At 35.8% G+C, this 16,283-nt stretch overlaps 1 long non-coding RNA gene across 1 annotated transcript in view; it reads left to right on the top strand.

The window, feature by feature from the left end:
• Positions 1-5,411: 5,411 nt before the first annotated feature.
• LOC139588770 (uncharacterized) overlaps positions 5,412-16,283 on the top strand; it is a 128,188-nt gene continuing 117,316 nt past the window's right edge. Inside the window, exon 1 of the long non-coding RNA XR_011678807.1 lies at positions 5,412-5,592. This is a non-coding gene — a long non-coding RNA (uncharacterized lncRNA). The remainder of the gene's footprint in view (positions 5,593-16,283) is intronic.

Genomic DNA, 16,283 nt, shown 5'->3' with positions numbered 1-16,283 from the left:
TTTTAATTCCAGTTGCAGCACCTGTTATTGATTTATTGGTGGCCATTTTCCTGAAATGGTCTCAGTCCTTCAGCATAGTTTATCTAGTTTTACTGCTTGTTCCTTTATGTATTAGTCCTTTTCTAGAAGGCAGGTTTTCATTTTTCACTGCTGCATTTTCCATAATGGGAAATTATGGAAAATTATGCTGTGAGAAACAGAATTTTATTTTATGGCCTACCTGGAAGATTTCCATGCTAAGAAAACCTCTCTTAGTGCACTCATTTATATGAGGAACCACAAATGAGAGGCATAGACGAAAGAGAATTATCAAAAGCCAGGTTTTGCTTTGGGTTCAGATCTAAAAGCCCCAGAATATTCCTGAGTCCTGTATGTACTGCCTTTGAGTTTGCAAACACACCCTTGAAGTTCAGTGCCCTTCATGGCTGACTTTCACTAGAAACCCTTTTAAGTTCTGTTTCTGTGCTTAGCATGTGCCACTACTGTGAAAAGAGATTATAAGACAGAGACTTTTTTATTCAACAACTGTGCCCTTTTTTGTATTCAGTGACATATGTGCTGACTTCAGTTATAGAAGTAAGATATGCTGCATTTACTCTACCTAACAAGGCAGAGTGAGCACAGCTGGGAGAAAGCTAATTTTGATTCTAACCCATTTGCACTTCACCAACAATTTAGTGCTGTTTGTCAGTTTCTATCTGCCTGGAAACTGGATGGATTATGAGACACCACAGATAAGAACCATACCTATCACTTGAAAAGGTAAGTGTCCTAAAAACAAAGCAGTAGCTGACATTGGCTATTCGAAACTGCAAAACCAGGAAAACAGTCTGGAAATTCAAAAACTTGTCCAAGAGGTTAGAAAAAATTTATTTTCTGTTGGATGTCCCAGGTTAAATGAACAACATCTATTGGATGCCTTTAAATAGTGGTGTCCTGAACACTTTTATACTTTTATGGTAAAAAAAAAAGACAGTTTTTTTTCAGAATAGTGCTTACCTCTCTGAGAATCTCTCCTAGTACATGCAGTTTTCCTTCTCTCCAACAGGTTGAGCTCTCTGCATGACCTCTCTTCTGAGATTCTGGACACTTGCTATGGGTGCTTGTCTGACTCCAAACTCTGTGACTCAGATCACCTTGAAGTGAGGTGATTTTATTTATTTGTCCTCCTCCGGGTCCACTTCTGGGGTTAGTTTGATTTGTCCTTCCCTTTGAGATGCTTTGGCCCCATATGGATTCTATTTACTGTGTCTGGTAACATATACATACATAAAAGTATTATGAGCATATCTGCTCTCACACTATTGATGAAATTTTTTAGTGGTGGTAATTTTGTAGTAGCCCGTACTGTTACAGGTGTGCTGGTTGATGCTATTATTAAGTGCTGCTGTTATTTATTGTTGCTGTACTATTGAGTACATGTAATAATTTATAATAGCTTGAGAGAGAGAGAGATATGTACATACATATGTGTATATATGTATATATATTCACTTTATTAATCATATATACTGCTATTACTGGTATAGTGATTAATGGTGATTTTCTTAGTATTTATGGTAATTTCTAATAAAGTAGAGAGACACAGGAGCTAAAACCTAGGTGTTATATAGCCCTGAGGACCCTGGTCATGATCACTGCCACACTGGAGATGAGAGACCCATTAGGTTGTGAGAGCAGGCAGCCTCTTCATGTAGGACAGTGGTGCCCATGCTAGGAAGGACTCAGTTTATCAACTTGATCTAACGCAGCTATTAGCAAATTAAAATATCTATTCACTTGTGATATCACTTATCCATTGTTTTCATCTTTAATATCTGACTCCCAGCTTTTCTGTACTAAGCATAAGGTTTGTCTTTCCCTAAAAGATCAAGATTCTATAGACAATATAAATGTATAAACTCGTATTGCTCAGTGCATATATACTACTTTAGCTAACTCACATTTATGAAAAATGCTCACAGCAAATTTTCCATTTATTAAAAAATATTATTCAATTTCTTCTCTAATCTCAAATATAATCTGAATTTAAAAATAATCCACAGATAGGAAAATAAATTGGGTGAAGTTTGGGAAAATAGGCTCTTTAGCCACTAGTATATGAAATCAAAGACAAGCATTTGGAAGAAAACACTGGGGCTTTTAAACCTGGCATTTATTGGAAGGGATAGAGAATCCATCCAGTACAAAATATAAGGAGGTTTTGTGTACACTGTACATGATTCTCCACGCTGCTGTCAGAAATATTATCACCACACCTCTGGGAAAGATGCATCTCAGATTCATTTAGCATTCCTCTGTGGCTAATCAGGTTATGAAATGAAAGGCATCTATTCCTGTTCTGGCCTACATAGTCAATATTTCTGCATGTGAAGTTGATAATGCATGAAGACTTTTTTTGTCATTCATTATCTCTTGAAAAGTGATGTTCAGAGTAGCTGGAATGTTGTGGGAATTGGGGAAAATTTCGTGGGTAGTTTGAATGCAAAAAGATGGCCATATATATTGAACTATTAAGACAAGTTGAAGGAATTTCAAAAACATTTTAGGAGACATGAAATAAAATTCCTTGCATGTTTCTGGGGAAAGATTTATGATGGTATATCCACAGCAGGCTAAAGACTCTCATAATTTCTAACCAATTCAGCACCTAAAAATGTTGCTAACACATTTGTAGATCTCCTTCATAAGGCCTTACTCTCAAGCTTTCAGAGCCCTACAGTCAGAAGCTGAACTTTGGGGCAAAATCAATCACAATTACATCCTGTAGAGTTCAATGTCTATCTTCCTTTGAAGATTCTACGTCTCTTGTCTCTCACTGGATCTCAACACCCTGAGTTGGTGATGAAACTTCTAATGTCCAAATGGATGTCTAAATATTGCTCTGAAAATGTTGATCTGCAAAGCAATTGCTTGTAACAGGTTGACATGTGGTACAGATTAACAAAACATGGTAGAGTACAATTTTTGCATGCAGGCTAAAGCACTGACAGGAAGGCCAACAGAAAATAGGAGGCTGAGGTTCTCTGTGCAAGAGACATAATAAAAGAGACAGGGATCTTGAAGGCATGACTTAGTGATCACCTGAAATAGTTTTGCTCTATGAAATTATGGTTTAGTCAAATGGACCTAAGATATGGTGGATCAAAAGATACAGTGAAATAACTATGGAAAAGTTCTGTAAGATTTCTAAATGTCTTACTATGTAAACCTCCATTATATGCAGGCAGTTTATATGACATAAAGACAGAATAAATAGCTGTAAAGCTTTCTTAATATTTTCATGCATCTTTGGATGAACACTGTCATAATTTTAAACTTTTTATATGCCTTTCTGTCATGTATTTGTAAATTATTGACACTTATGAAATCAGAGCAGCTCTTGCATCCAATTGCTGATGTAGATTTAAGCTTTCAGTGTAACTGGTGCAAATAAAATGTTGCTCATGGTCTAAAGATAGTTCATCATCAGTAATCAAAAACCTCAATATTATGTATTTTTTCAGTACTTGTGTCAAAGGCAATGCAGAGCAATTTACTCCAAGATTTATAGCCTGTGAAATTAAACATTTGTAAATCACTGGTATGCAGTTTCTCATAGTTTGGAAAAGGAGAATTTAATTCTACAAAATCACTTTAACTTTCTATTGCTTTTCTTGTAATGACCTCTAAAGGCCAGATATTGATGAACTGTATTAATGTAATAATTCTTTTTCTTTCTTGGCATGTTTCATTTTTTTTGGAACAACTTGATTTTCTCTGAGAAGATGAAATGTGCTATGAATATATTTAGTTTATTTCCTCTTTAACATTTCACCCACTAGCTCACATTTATGACTGTTTCTTACAGTATATAGCAGCAAAAGATGACTTTCAAGTGTGAAATTTTTTTTCATGAAACATTTATAAAACTTTAGGGCACCATGGTAGAGATATTACAGTAGTAAGAAATAAATATTTTGCTAATTTCACATCAATGTTGATCATATTTGCTAGCTTGGCCAGCTTGCTTCATGGAGATGATATGGACAATAAACATAAATTCAGAAGGACAAAAAAAGTTGGTATAACTGGAAATGCATTTAAAAACTAGCTGGCTGCTATAGAACTTTAAAACCTTGATAATTTGATGTGTCTGACCTAGTAAGAGAGAAAGGAGGAAGTGCTTATTCAGACTGTTTAAGACTTCCTTTTCTCATTTACTCAAATTAAAAATTTAAGCAGTTGATTAAAAAAAGTTTTACCCCATTTAAAATTAAAATGGGGGAAAAATCTGTTCAAATGAAACAGAAAAATGAAGTTGTAAAGGCTAATATCTTTCAGAAAATTATGCAAAAAAGTACGTAGTAACTAAATTATATAGATTACACATATAAATATGTGTACCTATCTCTATATTCTTCTACATGAAAAAGAGAGTTCTAGTACATTCAAAATGAAAAATTTCTGGCTGGGTTTTTTTGGATGCTTTTTACCCCCTAGTCCTTTCTTTAGATTTGAGTTTAAGGTATCTTTTACAACCTAAAATAGAATATCATTTTTCTTGGTAATAACATACGTATTTTGACGTTTTTTCTGCTGACAAACCAGCAAAAACATTCAAAACAAAGAAAAAAACAGGCTACAGAGTGGTCCTTCATTGGTTCAGATTGTGAAAGTATGTGATGCAAACTTAAAGAGTCAGAGAGGAGGGAGTACTTTGTAATTTAAGGGAGAGGAAAGATGTCTGAATCAGAATGTGGAAAGGTATTTCTTGTTTTGTGTGAGACTGATGTGTTTGTGCAACAACCTATATAATTTAAAAAAGAAAACAACTAACAAGTGCAAGATGTATATTTTGGAGATCAAGGTTTTAAAAGTAAATAATCTCATTTTTGATGTATTGTCCAAAATTGCTTAGATTTACTTTTCAACTCTAGGCTCGATCAGCTCTGTGGATTTAGGTGTTTTGTGGGCAGCTGATTTGGTGGGCTCGCTGAGCAAAGCTTTGTTTGAAAAAACAGACGAAACAGCATAAAAAGGGGCTCATGAAAATATCAGCTGGAATATCAGAACCCAGTTTGGGGCTTCAGATTAGGCATCTGCTTAAGATATCCTTGTAATGACTTGTTATTGGAGAGGAGAAGAATAGCTTCTTTCCTTCACAACAAAAAATGTTGACCACATGTGCTGGGGTCTAGTGTGGCCCCAGTTCTACAAGAGTAAAACAATCAATTTTATATTCTGAAGGCAACTAGGGCTTGCTATAGGCAAGATATATGTATCAAGATAGTCTTTGGGTCCATGCTAAACAAAAGATTGGAACAGCAAATATGGAGGATGGAGAAAAGATACTGTCATGCAAGATTAGGTTGATGGAGATCAGTTTTTTTGATAAATGTAAACACTGTAAGAATGATGTTTGTTCTAAAGATAGGCATGTTACTATGGTGACTACTGCATGATTCAGAATTGTAGATGTCCTCTTTCTTGAATAATCCCTGCAGTGAGTAAGCAGGAAGTGTGTCTTTGCCATCATTTCTAAAACCAGTCCCTGTAAGACATGAGATTTGTATACTCATTGAGGTTAAGGAATTTCCTGATGACAAATAGGTAATTTAAAAATAAATATTTTGCATTGATTTGTATTTTTGATTCTTTAATTTGTTAGTTTTGTGGAATTTAAAATATGATACTTGTTTTCCTGATGAATAATTCTACTATTCCGCTACCCAGACATCTTTTAAGCCATAAATACATATTGGCTTGCTGCGTCTGGCGCTGCTAGGATTTGTTAAATAATTTAATAGACTGGGAAAATTCGCTTCAGGAAAAGGGGAAATTGTCTTCATATAAGTATTCAAATGCCCATATATAATACGTCTTATCAGTAATTAAAATATAGTATTTTAATATTTTGAAGAAACTGGTGGAAAACTGTGTTTTAATCTTTTTTTTGTCGTACTTATTTTTAATTTTCTTACAACAATGTTATCTGTGTGTGTAGAATTTTGATAAACTGACGCTGAGATTAATACTTATTTATGAGACAGTAGTTATTTCATTTACAACAGGTAATACACTGCACTGCACTCTTAGGAAGTTGAATGTGTCCTGTTGTTTTGTGCCAAAGCCTTCTTAATACTGTGATAATGAAGTCAATTTGCCTTCAGCTTTGAGCTGCATAGGATAAGAAATTATTAGAATAATCCAGTAGGTAGTCCAGGGTATAAAAATATCCCAGAATATGTTGCAGCAGTTGATAATATTCTGTACAGTTTTCTACTTTAAAACACACTGAATCTTTGAGGTGAGGAGGCTCACAACTGTCTGTGTTTCCCTGAGGAGATAGTGTGTGGAAAAGCATGTAATAATAGTTATCATCCAAAGTTCTATACTGAGTCATGGAAATACCATGATTATCCTGAGGACTGAAGACGTCATGATAAAAACCAATACTGGACTGTAGTAACCTTTAAGTAACAACAATCCAGCTCCTCCAAACACAGCTGAGAAGCTTGTCAGACTCTCAAATTTTGTTGCATTTAAAAGTATTAAACTTGTTTCAAAATATTGATTGCCAACTTCAGTCCACTAAATGGGCCTGCAGTAATTTGTTCTGTGTTTCCTGAGGCCTAGTCTGGCTGCATTGGAGCAGACATTAATTTGTCAATGAGATATTAATATGATGCATCAGCTACTGGTTAGCTGTCTGCTTAGTAATCTAAACTGATGAAAATGAGTACTAGTATGATGAAATGGCCCCACAGCAAGCCCACCACAGGACCCAGCTGAGCCCATCAGCCAAATGTGGTGCCTCCATGAAAATACAGTTCAAAAATGGCGATTGAGATGAAGAGATGGGAAGAGCAAGACCAGAGAGTGTGTCCATGGTTGAGCCTGCAGGCATACATGAAAGGGATGCAGCCTCTGGAGGTCTCATGTTGGAGTAGAGGAAACAAGTATAAAAGAGGGAGCAGCAGGAAAGAGTGAGCAGCAAGGAGTGGAGAGAACGGGCTGTGCCCTGAGCCCAACCTGCAGCACTGCCTGCTGCCTCACCAGACTGAGCATAACCTGCTCAGGGATTATGGAAGATGTGGAGACTGGGAATGGAGGAGGGAAGTGTCTGGAGTGAAGCTGAGACTGGGAACGGAGGAGGAAATATGTCTTCTTTAGGCGTTTAATTGTTTCTTTTTTTGTTTCACAATCCTCAGTCAGTAATTAATGTTTTATACTAAGTTAAATTCCCAGTGCTGTGTCTGTTTGCCTGTGATGGTAAGACCCATGAGACTTTTTGCTCTTGTTATTCCTATTTTTGTCCTTTCCTGCTCGTGGGGAGTGAGTAAGAGGCTGTGTAGGCAATGTGGGTGCAGGACTGCTAGCTGGGAGCAACCTAGCACAATGTGATCAGTTGGTACTGAATTTGCAGCCTTTCTTTTTTTCCTTTTTTCATACATTGCTAGTGGCTGAGTTTTTATGCAGATGAAAAATTAAATTGTTCAAGAGAAATTATGAAAAAAAAAAACATAGAGAAAAGACAATGAAATATTGAGAAATGCTAGGATACTGTGAGAGATTAAATTTTCCAGGTAATTTCCAAGATCAGTACGCTGTGTTATGCTAATTTATAAAGGGAGAATCCCCTTATGCTTGTTGATCAGTTCTTTGAGAGCTATAAAAGACAATGTTGTATGAGTATTGGGACAGGTAGTCCAAAAACTTCAAAGGACTGGAGTCTGGGAGAAATAAGCTTGTGTTGTTCTAGTAACTTTCTTAATCCATCCACTTTTTAAAAGCGGCTAGGTGGGTCTTTGCTCCAGTTCAGTTACTTTAACTTTCTCCTATTGTCCAAGAAAACAGTGGAGGTAATTATTCTTAACGTGGGGCTCATCTTTACAATAGCAGTACTAGGATAGTACTAGATAAGGAAAATAACCAGAATGTGGTAGATCACACAGGGCCAAAGATGGAAGGTATAAAGTCCCAGGCAGATGTATTTCCACATCATTTTCTAATGTAATGTTTTTCTAGAGATTTTTTTTTTCTCTGTTCCAATGAAAATTAGCCTGGGCACTAGAAAAATAATGTGCAGTGGTGTTCTGTTTTTCATAGCCACTCTCAAGATGAAGGAGGCAATTTACCTCTCTAGACTGCACTATTGGCAGCCCAGAAATATCTGGGCTGCCAATCTGTATTTAGGAAGATTCTGGAGTTGCTGAGCCAACCCTTGCCAATGTTATGGGAGAAATTTGTTATGGGCTGAGATTTGACAGAACATGTGGATGTCTTTCCTGTCTCCCTCCCCCAGCCAATGACAATGAAGCAGATCTAAATTGCAGTGGAAGGTGGGGTAGGGAGATGTTCTTGTAGACACAATGGGCTCCTTTGGGTACCAAAAGGTCATCAAGAATACATACTGAGATATGAATTGCACAGCATTTGCTTTTGAGTGACAACCACAAAACTATACCTTCCTACACACTGTAGTTCCTGTGTAAGTATCCCAGTGAAATGGATACTTAAATTCATAGGCCACAATTAAAATTAAAATGTGGTTCAGTTTCCATTAAACACATAGAAATAGTTCATTTTTAAATTCTATCTGAATGTCGTGATCCAGAAGAAGGCACTCTCTATATTAAAATCTTACTGTCTTAAACATCCTTCTCTATGGTTAATATTGATTCCACATAAATAATGGTATCAAAATTGATGCAGTGTGATTAAAAAAGATTTTATTAACTTCAAGTAAGTGCCAGGTTTTATTTTGTTCTTAGATGTTCTGTTTATGATTCACAGTAGAGAAAACCTCTTCTAACCATGAGTATGCATTCTACTATTTGAGAATTAAAATAAGTTAATGAAGTTTTGCTTAATTTGCTAGGCAAGTAAAACTTCTAGAGTTTATTGCACTTGACATTGTCTTCAGCATTATGTTAGTTCCCAAATGCATTGTGGTTTTCTGCATGAGGAAGTAGATTTGGTACAAAGCACAATACATTTTTTGGTGTGCTCTCAGGAATGTCACATGATGCAAATAAGACTAGTAGATATTTGAGTCATCCCTAGCTGACTGTTGACATGTTTTGCTGAACCTGACTTATTTACTGATTTTGAGAAGTTATATTAATTTCTTGAAATAGATGTTGGAAACATAGAATCATTGAACGATTTGTGTTGGAAGAGACTTTAAAGATCATCTAGTTCCAAATCTCCTGCAAAGGGACACCTCCCACTAGACCAGGTTGCTCAACCTGTCTTTGAACACTACCAGGGTTGGAATGTGTACAGCTTTAATATTTTTCTAAATGGTATGAAAAATTAACAGAATAACTTCTATCTCCACCCATTGGTCTTAATGCATCAGATGTGACATTAGAATGCTCTCTAGGACATTGTGAATTCTGCCTGCTGTTGTAGCTGTCATAGAAGAAACACTTTCTATTACTATGTGAATTTTTGGCTCACCAATACAGAGACATTAAGGAAAGGAACTCTGCAGAGAGCTCTGGAACTTGCCGACCCACCAAAATCCTGGCAGAAACTAGTTTTTATTGTTTTATTGTAGCAAAGCTGAATAAGATCCAAGTTACACATATGGAGAAATATGCCAGCTAAACATTTTATCAATTACATCAATGTACTTGTGTCAAGAAAATTGATTTCTCTGTAGTACAGACATGAGACAGAGAAAGAAAACTTTTATTTTTTGTTTATGTAACATTGTTTTCATTTAGCATGGTCCAGATGTTCATGCATTTTAAATGCTACTTTTACACTCATTTGGGCTTCTTATTAGAAAACACCAGTGGATTATGTTCCAGAAACCCTTTTCTCATTTTTGAAATTGACATTGGATTAACTGGCTTTGCTCATGATATTGCATGCTGAAAGACTTCTTTGTTCATAAGTATTTAGTTTAATATTATAAATTCTACTATTAGGCACATGCAGAGTTTATCTTGCATAATGCTTTTATTGACTTGTAATGAAAACTGTTTTCATATTTTTAAAGGATAAAGGTTATGGGTCTCATTCTTCTGTGGTTGTCAAGAGTTCATCTCTTGGACTAAAGCCTTTGGATTTTGAACTGAAGTGAATGATGAATCTGGATGGTCCTCATTATCATTTCAATCAAAATCTCCATGTTTTTAGGGAATACTTTCTCTGCTGACTAGGTTTTCATTAGAGACCTTTCACCAGAACAGCAGAGTGCAAAATTAACCAAATTCTTTGTCTATTCATGCATTAGTTTAGTTTTAGATTTTTTCCTCCCAATCATATGGGAGGAAAATATTATATGTATTATTTTTCAGATATGTATTATTGCAGCATATTCTCATTTCAAGGTAGGTACACTCTTTAAAACACTGGTTTTCTGTCTATGTAAATTTCACTATCATAGGTGGGTTAGTTTTCTTTTGCTTTGAGATTTTTTGGGGTTTTTTTTGTTGTTTTGTTTTTGTTTGTTGTTATTGTGAGGTTTTTTTGATTTTTTTTATTTGAGAGAGAAGGAACTAATACCTTCTGTGTATTTGTAGAAGAGAAAACAGGTAAAAATGAGATATAATTCAGTAAATGCCTTTCTAAATTCTTTGAGAAAGACAAATGATAGGACAAAATTTTTGCCATTATGATGAGGTGATCAGAGAGAATTTTCAAGGTAGGAAAATGGGAATCAACTCTTGACATATTCAACCCAAGTGTTGAAATATTGAAATCAAGGTCAAAGCCATTGCTGAACTTACTGTGGCACTCTTAACCCAGAGAAGAGTCACACAGGACATTTGTATAATTGGCAGTTGGATGAGTCTTCAAATTTCCCATCTTTATGGCAGATTGTGAGGAAATCAAGTATTCATTGTGGTCTTTCAAGCTTTATTTAAGCACATTTATGTTTATTGAGCACTAGATTCACATCTAAACTAAGCAGCCAGCAGCTCTTGGTATTTTTTATTAGTGTTGGCACCTTTATGGCAGTATTATGCAGTTTGGTATGGAAGATAATGGTATTGAGGTACTAGAATGTTTCTTTTGTCGAGGTGTCAGTAATTTTTCATATACAATGACTCTGAAGTCAGACAGTTCTTTTGTTATGAATTTCATGCCAGTTATGCAGTAAAACCATGTTTTAATTGACAGCTTGAGTGGAAGGAATTGTAGAGATGTTCTCTTATGAGATGATTGCCTTGAATTTTGTTATGTCACTAAAAGTCTCCAGTGAAATGCCAGCTTTTTCACCTGGAACTTTGCTGATCTGTGCAAAGCTGATTGCTCTGGCAGTATGAAAGATGCAAATGCAAAGCTACAAGTTCCTTTACCAGATTTCTTTTGGAATGGAAAATATTAGCAACCTCTGATAACTTTGTGTTAAGAAAGAATTTATAGCCATGTATTGCACTAGAAAATGCCCATGTTGGGAAAAAGCCATGAGTTTTCTCTTAAGATCAGGTGTCAGTTGTGCATGTATTGTGTATGTATTCATTTATTCGGCGAGACACAAAAAAATGTGACCTCTGCATGCAAATAATTCTAGATACAAAATATAATTATTATTATTCTTTGTTTTTAAGTAATGCTTTATCAGTAATGCTTTATCAGTAATGCTTGGTGTCCCATCTTGACGTTCTTGGCACTATGCTAAGTCAGAAATTGTGCTTGCCTCTAATGACATGCAAGGATAGATATTGCTCCTCTATGAAGTTGATAGCTGGTCAGATTTTGTATTGTGGTGATGAAGAAACTCCTCTTTTTTTTTTAATTAAATTTTTTAAAGCAATAGCATTAAAAATGAGCTGGAAAATACCCTCTGCCCCAAGGTTGAAAAGACACAGCCAATTACTGATTTTAGCCAAGGTGATATACTGTTTACCTTGTAAGGGTAATGTATGTAATGAGATACATATTCTTGTCACTTTGCATTATTTAAAGCTATTCTGATCAAATCCCTGGTGTTGCATTATTTATGGTTTTATCTTTCCTGGAAAATTAATAATAAACCTAGCTCTGGTAGGCTTATTGCATTAAGCAATAACTCTGGTAGGTTTACTGCATTATCTGGTATACTTATTGCATTAAGTAGAACTATGCACATGTGCACATACAACCCTTAAATTTTAGATGGAAGCAAGATTACTTTAAGAAAATATAAGATAACTTTTAGAAAAGTCTATCTTTGCATACTTTAGTAGCTGAAAAAGGTAAAATCATTGCTACAATAGAGAATAGAAGGTGAGTTTTTCTCTATACGCTGGGTGTGTCCTCAGAATTGAGAAGAACAACTAGAGCATTGCTTGCAAATCTGGTACACTGAAGTCTGGCATCTCAAACAAATAAATGGAATAAATTATTGGTATATCTGTAGTAGCACCAGGACTTTAATGTTTAAAAATTTAAATAGTGGGGAAATCAACATAATCTTCTCTTCTGTTGGAATTCATAAGGTCCTGTTTAGAGGGAGATAAAGCATAACCTACTGATAACCAGATTTTGTCACTGGATATATGGCAAAGATTAGTGATTCTTCACCTTATAGGAACATGAAAATCTTTTTTAAACCTTTACATTTTCTGCTCACAAGAGGGCTGAGACAGTTAATTGTGGATTCAGTGGAATTTCACCAGTTTAAATTAATTTCATTTCTGCCCATTCTGTGCATCTTTGGGAAAATGTACATGGGTGTCAACATTATTGCTGTGGATGCAAAGTGGCATATTGCCCCAATATTCTCAGAATTATTATTAGTCACTTTTTCTGACCCATCTACTTATTTAACACTGAATTAAAAGATGAATGAATGAATGAGTCTGCAAAGTGACATAAAAACCTGCATTTAAAAACCTGCATTGTCAAGCAGTAACAGAGAGGCTGGACCATTAAAATCTCTCCTTGGGTTAACTCTTTTTGACCTTGTCTAAAACTTGGAATTTCAATTTCAGTGACTGAATTTTTGCACAATTTCTTTCCTCTTCAGCTGGTGTGCCTGTGTACAATTCTCCAAATCAGATTAGCAGAGTGCATATATTATTTCCTTCTTGGTTTTAGCAGATTTCTTCTTGAATTTCATTTACTCATTGTAAAATGAACACCTTCCCAAGTCATTCTTGGCAGTTGAACCTGAGCCACTAACATAACTCAGAGCAATTTCTTCATTCTTCCTCCACAAGTAGAGGATTCAGAGATTTACTGTTCTGTTTTGGTCTGGTCATGCAGCCACAGCATGAAGGATCAGGTCTGCAGTGGGAAACGAGTCAGCTGCAAAGCTGACAAAGTGAGAAAAAGGGAGATATTTAATCAAAGCTAATTCTTTAGTCCTTAAATTAAGGCAACAGTCTAAACTGATGTTCATAATGCTTCTGTTGGCTAGGACTCCCACAAATATTGTTTGCTTCTCCCCAAATTTAGAAGCTCTGAGATAAGGCAGTCTTCAAATTTATGTATTAGAACAAGGGTGTCATATTAATTGTGCATAATAAAAGGGTAATATCAGCAGACCCTGAAAAATCAGAGTTAGATGACAAGAAGAAAAATAGATCACCAACTCTCGTACGCAGCTTTCCTACATAAAATAGAATACACTTTTCAAATTTGGATACAGAGGCAAAGAATCAGATGTCAATAGTGAAGTCACTCTAGTTAAGCGTCCACCATCTTCTCCTTGTTTTTTCTTTGCTGCCTGGTGTGGTGTAATTATCACTACACCGTCATAATCTCTGCCTGCTGCCAGTGTTTTCTCTTTTATATGCCTATCAACAAGTTGATGATGCATTTCTGGTGTTCGTTTGCCATTATAAAATCTTAGTAGCTACATCACACCAAAAAAAAAATCTGTTATAATTCTTCAGACTGACATATTTAAGTATGCTGTACTTCAGAAGTTGCCACAACTCCCGCTAGATTCCCCAGAAACGCCTTCTTTTTAACTGTCATATTTGTGAGCAGTCTTGTAGTCAGGTTGAGTGTTAGGAATAGTTTACCCTTATCCATCATACACATCTACATGTGATGCCAAGTGCAGTGACCAATCTGGCAGGATTACACTGGTAGACTGTGTGTGTGGGCAGGAGCACTCCTTCCAGCACAGCGACTGGGAGCTCAGTGAGAAGGGGCTGACGTGGTGCCAAATGTGTGCCCGAACAGCTCTGCGCTGTGCAGTGTTGGTGGCTCATGTTGCTGACAGCACACACAGTTTTTATCTTGGTGAGCTGGTGCTTCACACTTCCAGGTCCTCTTTGGCAGAGCAGCATGGCCCTGTGCACGGTGACCATGCTGCCCGCAGCCCCTGCGGAGCCCTGGCTGGCTGGAGAGTCCTGCTGCACTCGCTGCACATGTAACTGCAGCAGCCATGCCTTCAGCTGATTCATGTTTGAGTCATTCCCCTTACACCAATCCAATTTCAAACCCTGGCCTGCAGGTATTTACTGTGTATTTCACAATGCTTGTTAATATTTACTGGGGTTTTTTTCCGTTAGTGTATTATATTTGGCAATTCTCTCGCTTTAGGCATCTAACGACATCATGTGCTAAATGATCAGTAGCTGCTGTCAGTCAGCTGTCAGCATTGTGCTTCCAATTTTAACAACTATGCTTATTGGGTTACTGGTGCTAGAATGTGATGTAGCACTGCACAATTGTGGAGGGGTTTTTTGCCTTTATAAAAAATATTATCTGCAAATATTTTAAGTTCTCACTTGGAAAATGCTCAGCTGTGGATGATGCGGTGATTTGAAAGCTCAGACCCCAAAGAATTGTAATTCTGCATTAATACCTGCAATTAAATCTGACAACTCCAAGCTACTGCAAATGCAACCACTAGGTATGTTGGATGAAGTAGACCTGGAAAATCTTAGTCAGTTTTGTATGTATTTAAAAAGAAAGACAAAGCAGATTGTGAAGCAATTTTTTCAGTGTTTTCCTGTTCCCAAAGTTAAGAACAACTGGCTAAAAATCCCAGACCTGGATGGAATTCTGATCTCAATGAATTTGTTCTGGGTGAAGTCCTGGGCACAGTGCTCACATGATTTTAGTTCTGATGTTTATTATAATTTGTACCTGATATCAGCATCACAAGTGAGAGATAGAACCCCATTTCAACCAATTTTAAAATGTAAGGTAGTTGCACATCTGATAATCACAAACAGTACAACCGTATGAACTTACTTGCACAATACAATGCAAGTATAGAGACTATTTAATTAAATGTTTTCTGCGTTGTTGTAGGAGACACTGCTATGAGATACAAATAATTATTTAATGTAAATACCTGGAAAGATGGAACTACAGTTTTATCTTCACATTTCATCTTATCATTACTTTCTGAGAGTTTATGCCATCTCTCTGGCAATTCAACTTATGCTGAAAATAGAGATGAAATTATCACCTGTGTAACTGTGCCTTTCTAGAAAAAATCCAGTTTTAAAAACCAGTAATTAATCAGAAGCAAACCCATTTTTAGCTGCTTGGGAAAAGTTGGTAGCTAAGTAGCAAACAGTCCATAGTTTCAAAGCATACAAACACAAAAAATAGAAATTAAAATTCTCAGTTCTTCTATGACTAATTATGTCACATAGCCACTATTAACTCATATCACAAGGGAAGAGTATTGCAGTTATTCTGTAGAATAATTTAGAATGTCAATACATAATTTAATGGATCTTTTTAATATTAAAGAATAATTGTATAATATTTGCTAAGTAGAAAACTCGGTGATTAGGAAGCTGATAATTATTTCTCTGTGTGTGGCTTTCTGATCCCAATTACTTTCGGTCACATAAATATGATATTTATAGTGTTTGTGGTTTTTTCTTTGTCATACACTATCACTACAGATCTGTCCATGAATTAATTTTGTAAAATATACCCTAACAGTTTTCTGCATTTAAATTTAGAAATTAGTGGTCCAGAATATACAGTTTTGGTAATTATCTCTTATTTAGAGATCAGATATCAAAAAATCAGAAATAGCAGCAAATGCTGTTTCAAGCTAGGTTTTTCTGCACAAATTTGTCCACTGTTTCACTAAAGTGAAGTATGTTTTTATATATTTCATATTTGAGATTCATTTAATAATCTGGATAATTCTGAGACACTGTGAATGTAATAAGGCAATCATGAGGAACATGGTGTCAATTCAGCTATTAATTTTATTTCATTAAACTCAAGTTGAAGTTGGCAGCTGCAAATGAAATAATTTCACTGAGTTCTGGGTTCAGAAAGGTTCCTTAGAGTCCTTTTTTTGTGTGAGCTGAAATTCCAGAGGGTTCTGGTTTTAATGATTGTGCTTGATTCTTTTTCTCTGCCTCATT

Source organism: Agelaius tricolor, unplaced genomic scaffold (genome assembly GCF_023055355.1).
Source record: "Agelaius tricolor isolate 1412-34295 unplaced genomic scaffold, bAgeTri1.0.p SCAF_4, whole genome shotgun sequence".
Taxonomy (NCBI): domain Eukaryota; kingdom Metazoa; phylum Chordata; class Aves; order Passeriformes; family Icteridae; genus Agelaius; species Agelaius tricolor.
Note: the sequence above shows the minus strand (reverse complement) of the source record. Positions and strands in the feature narration are given on the sequence as shown.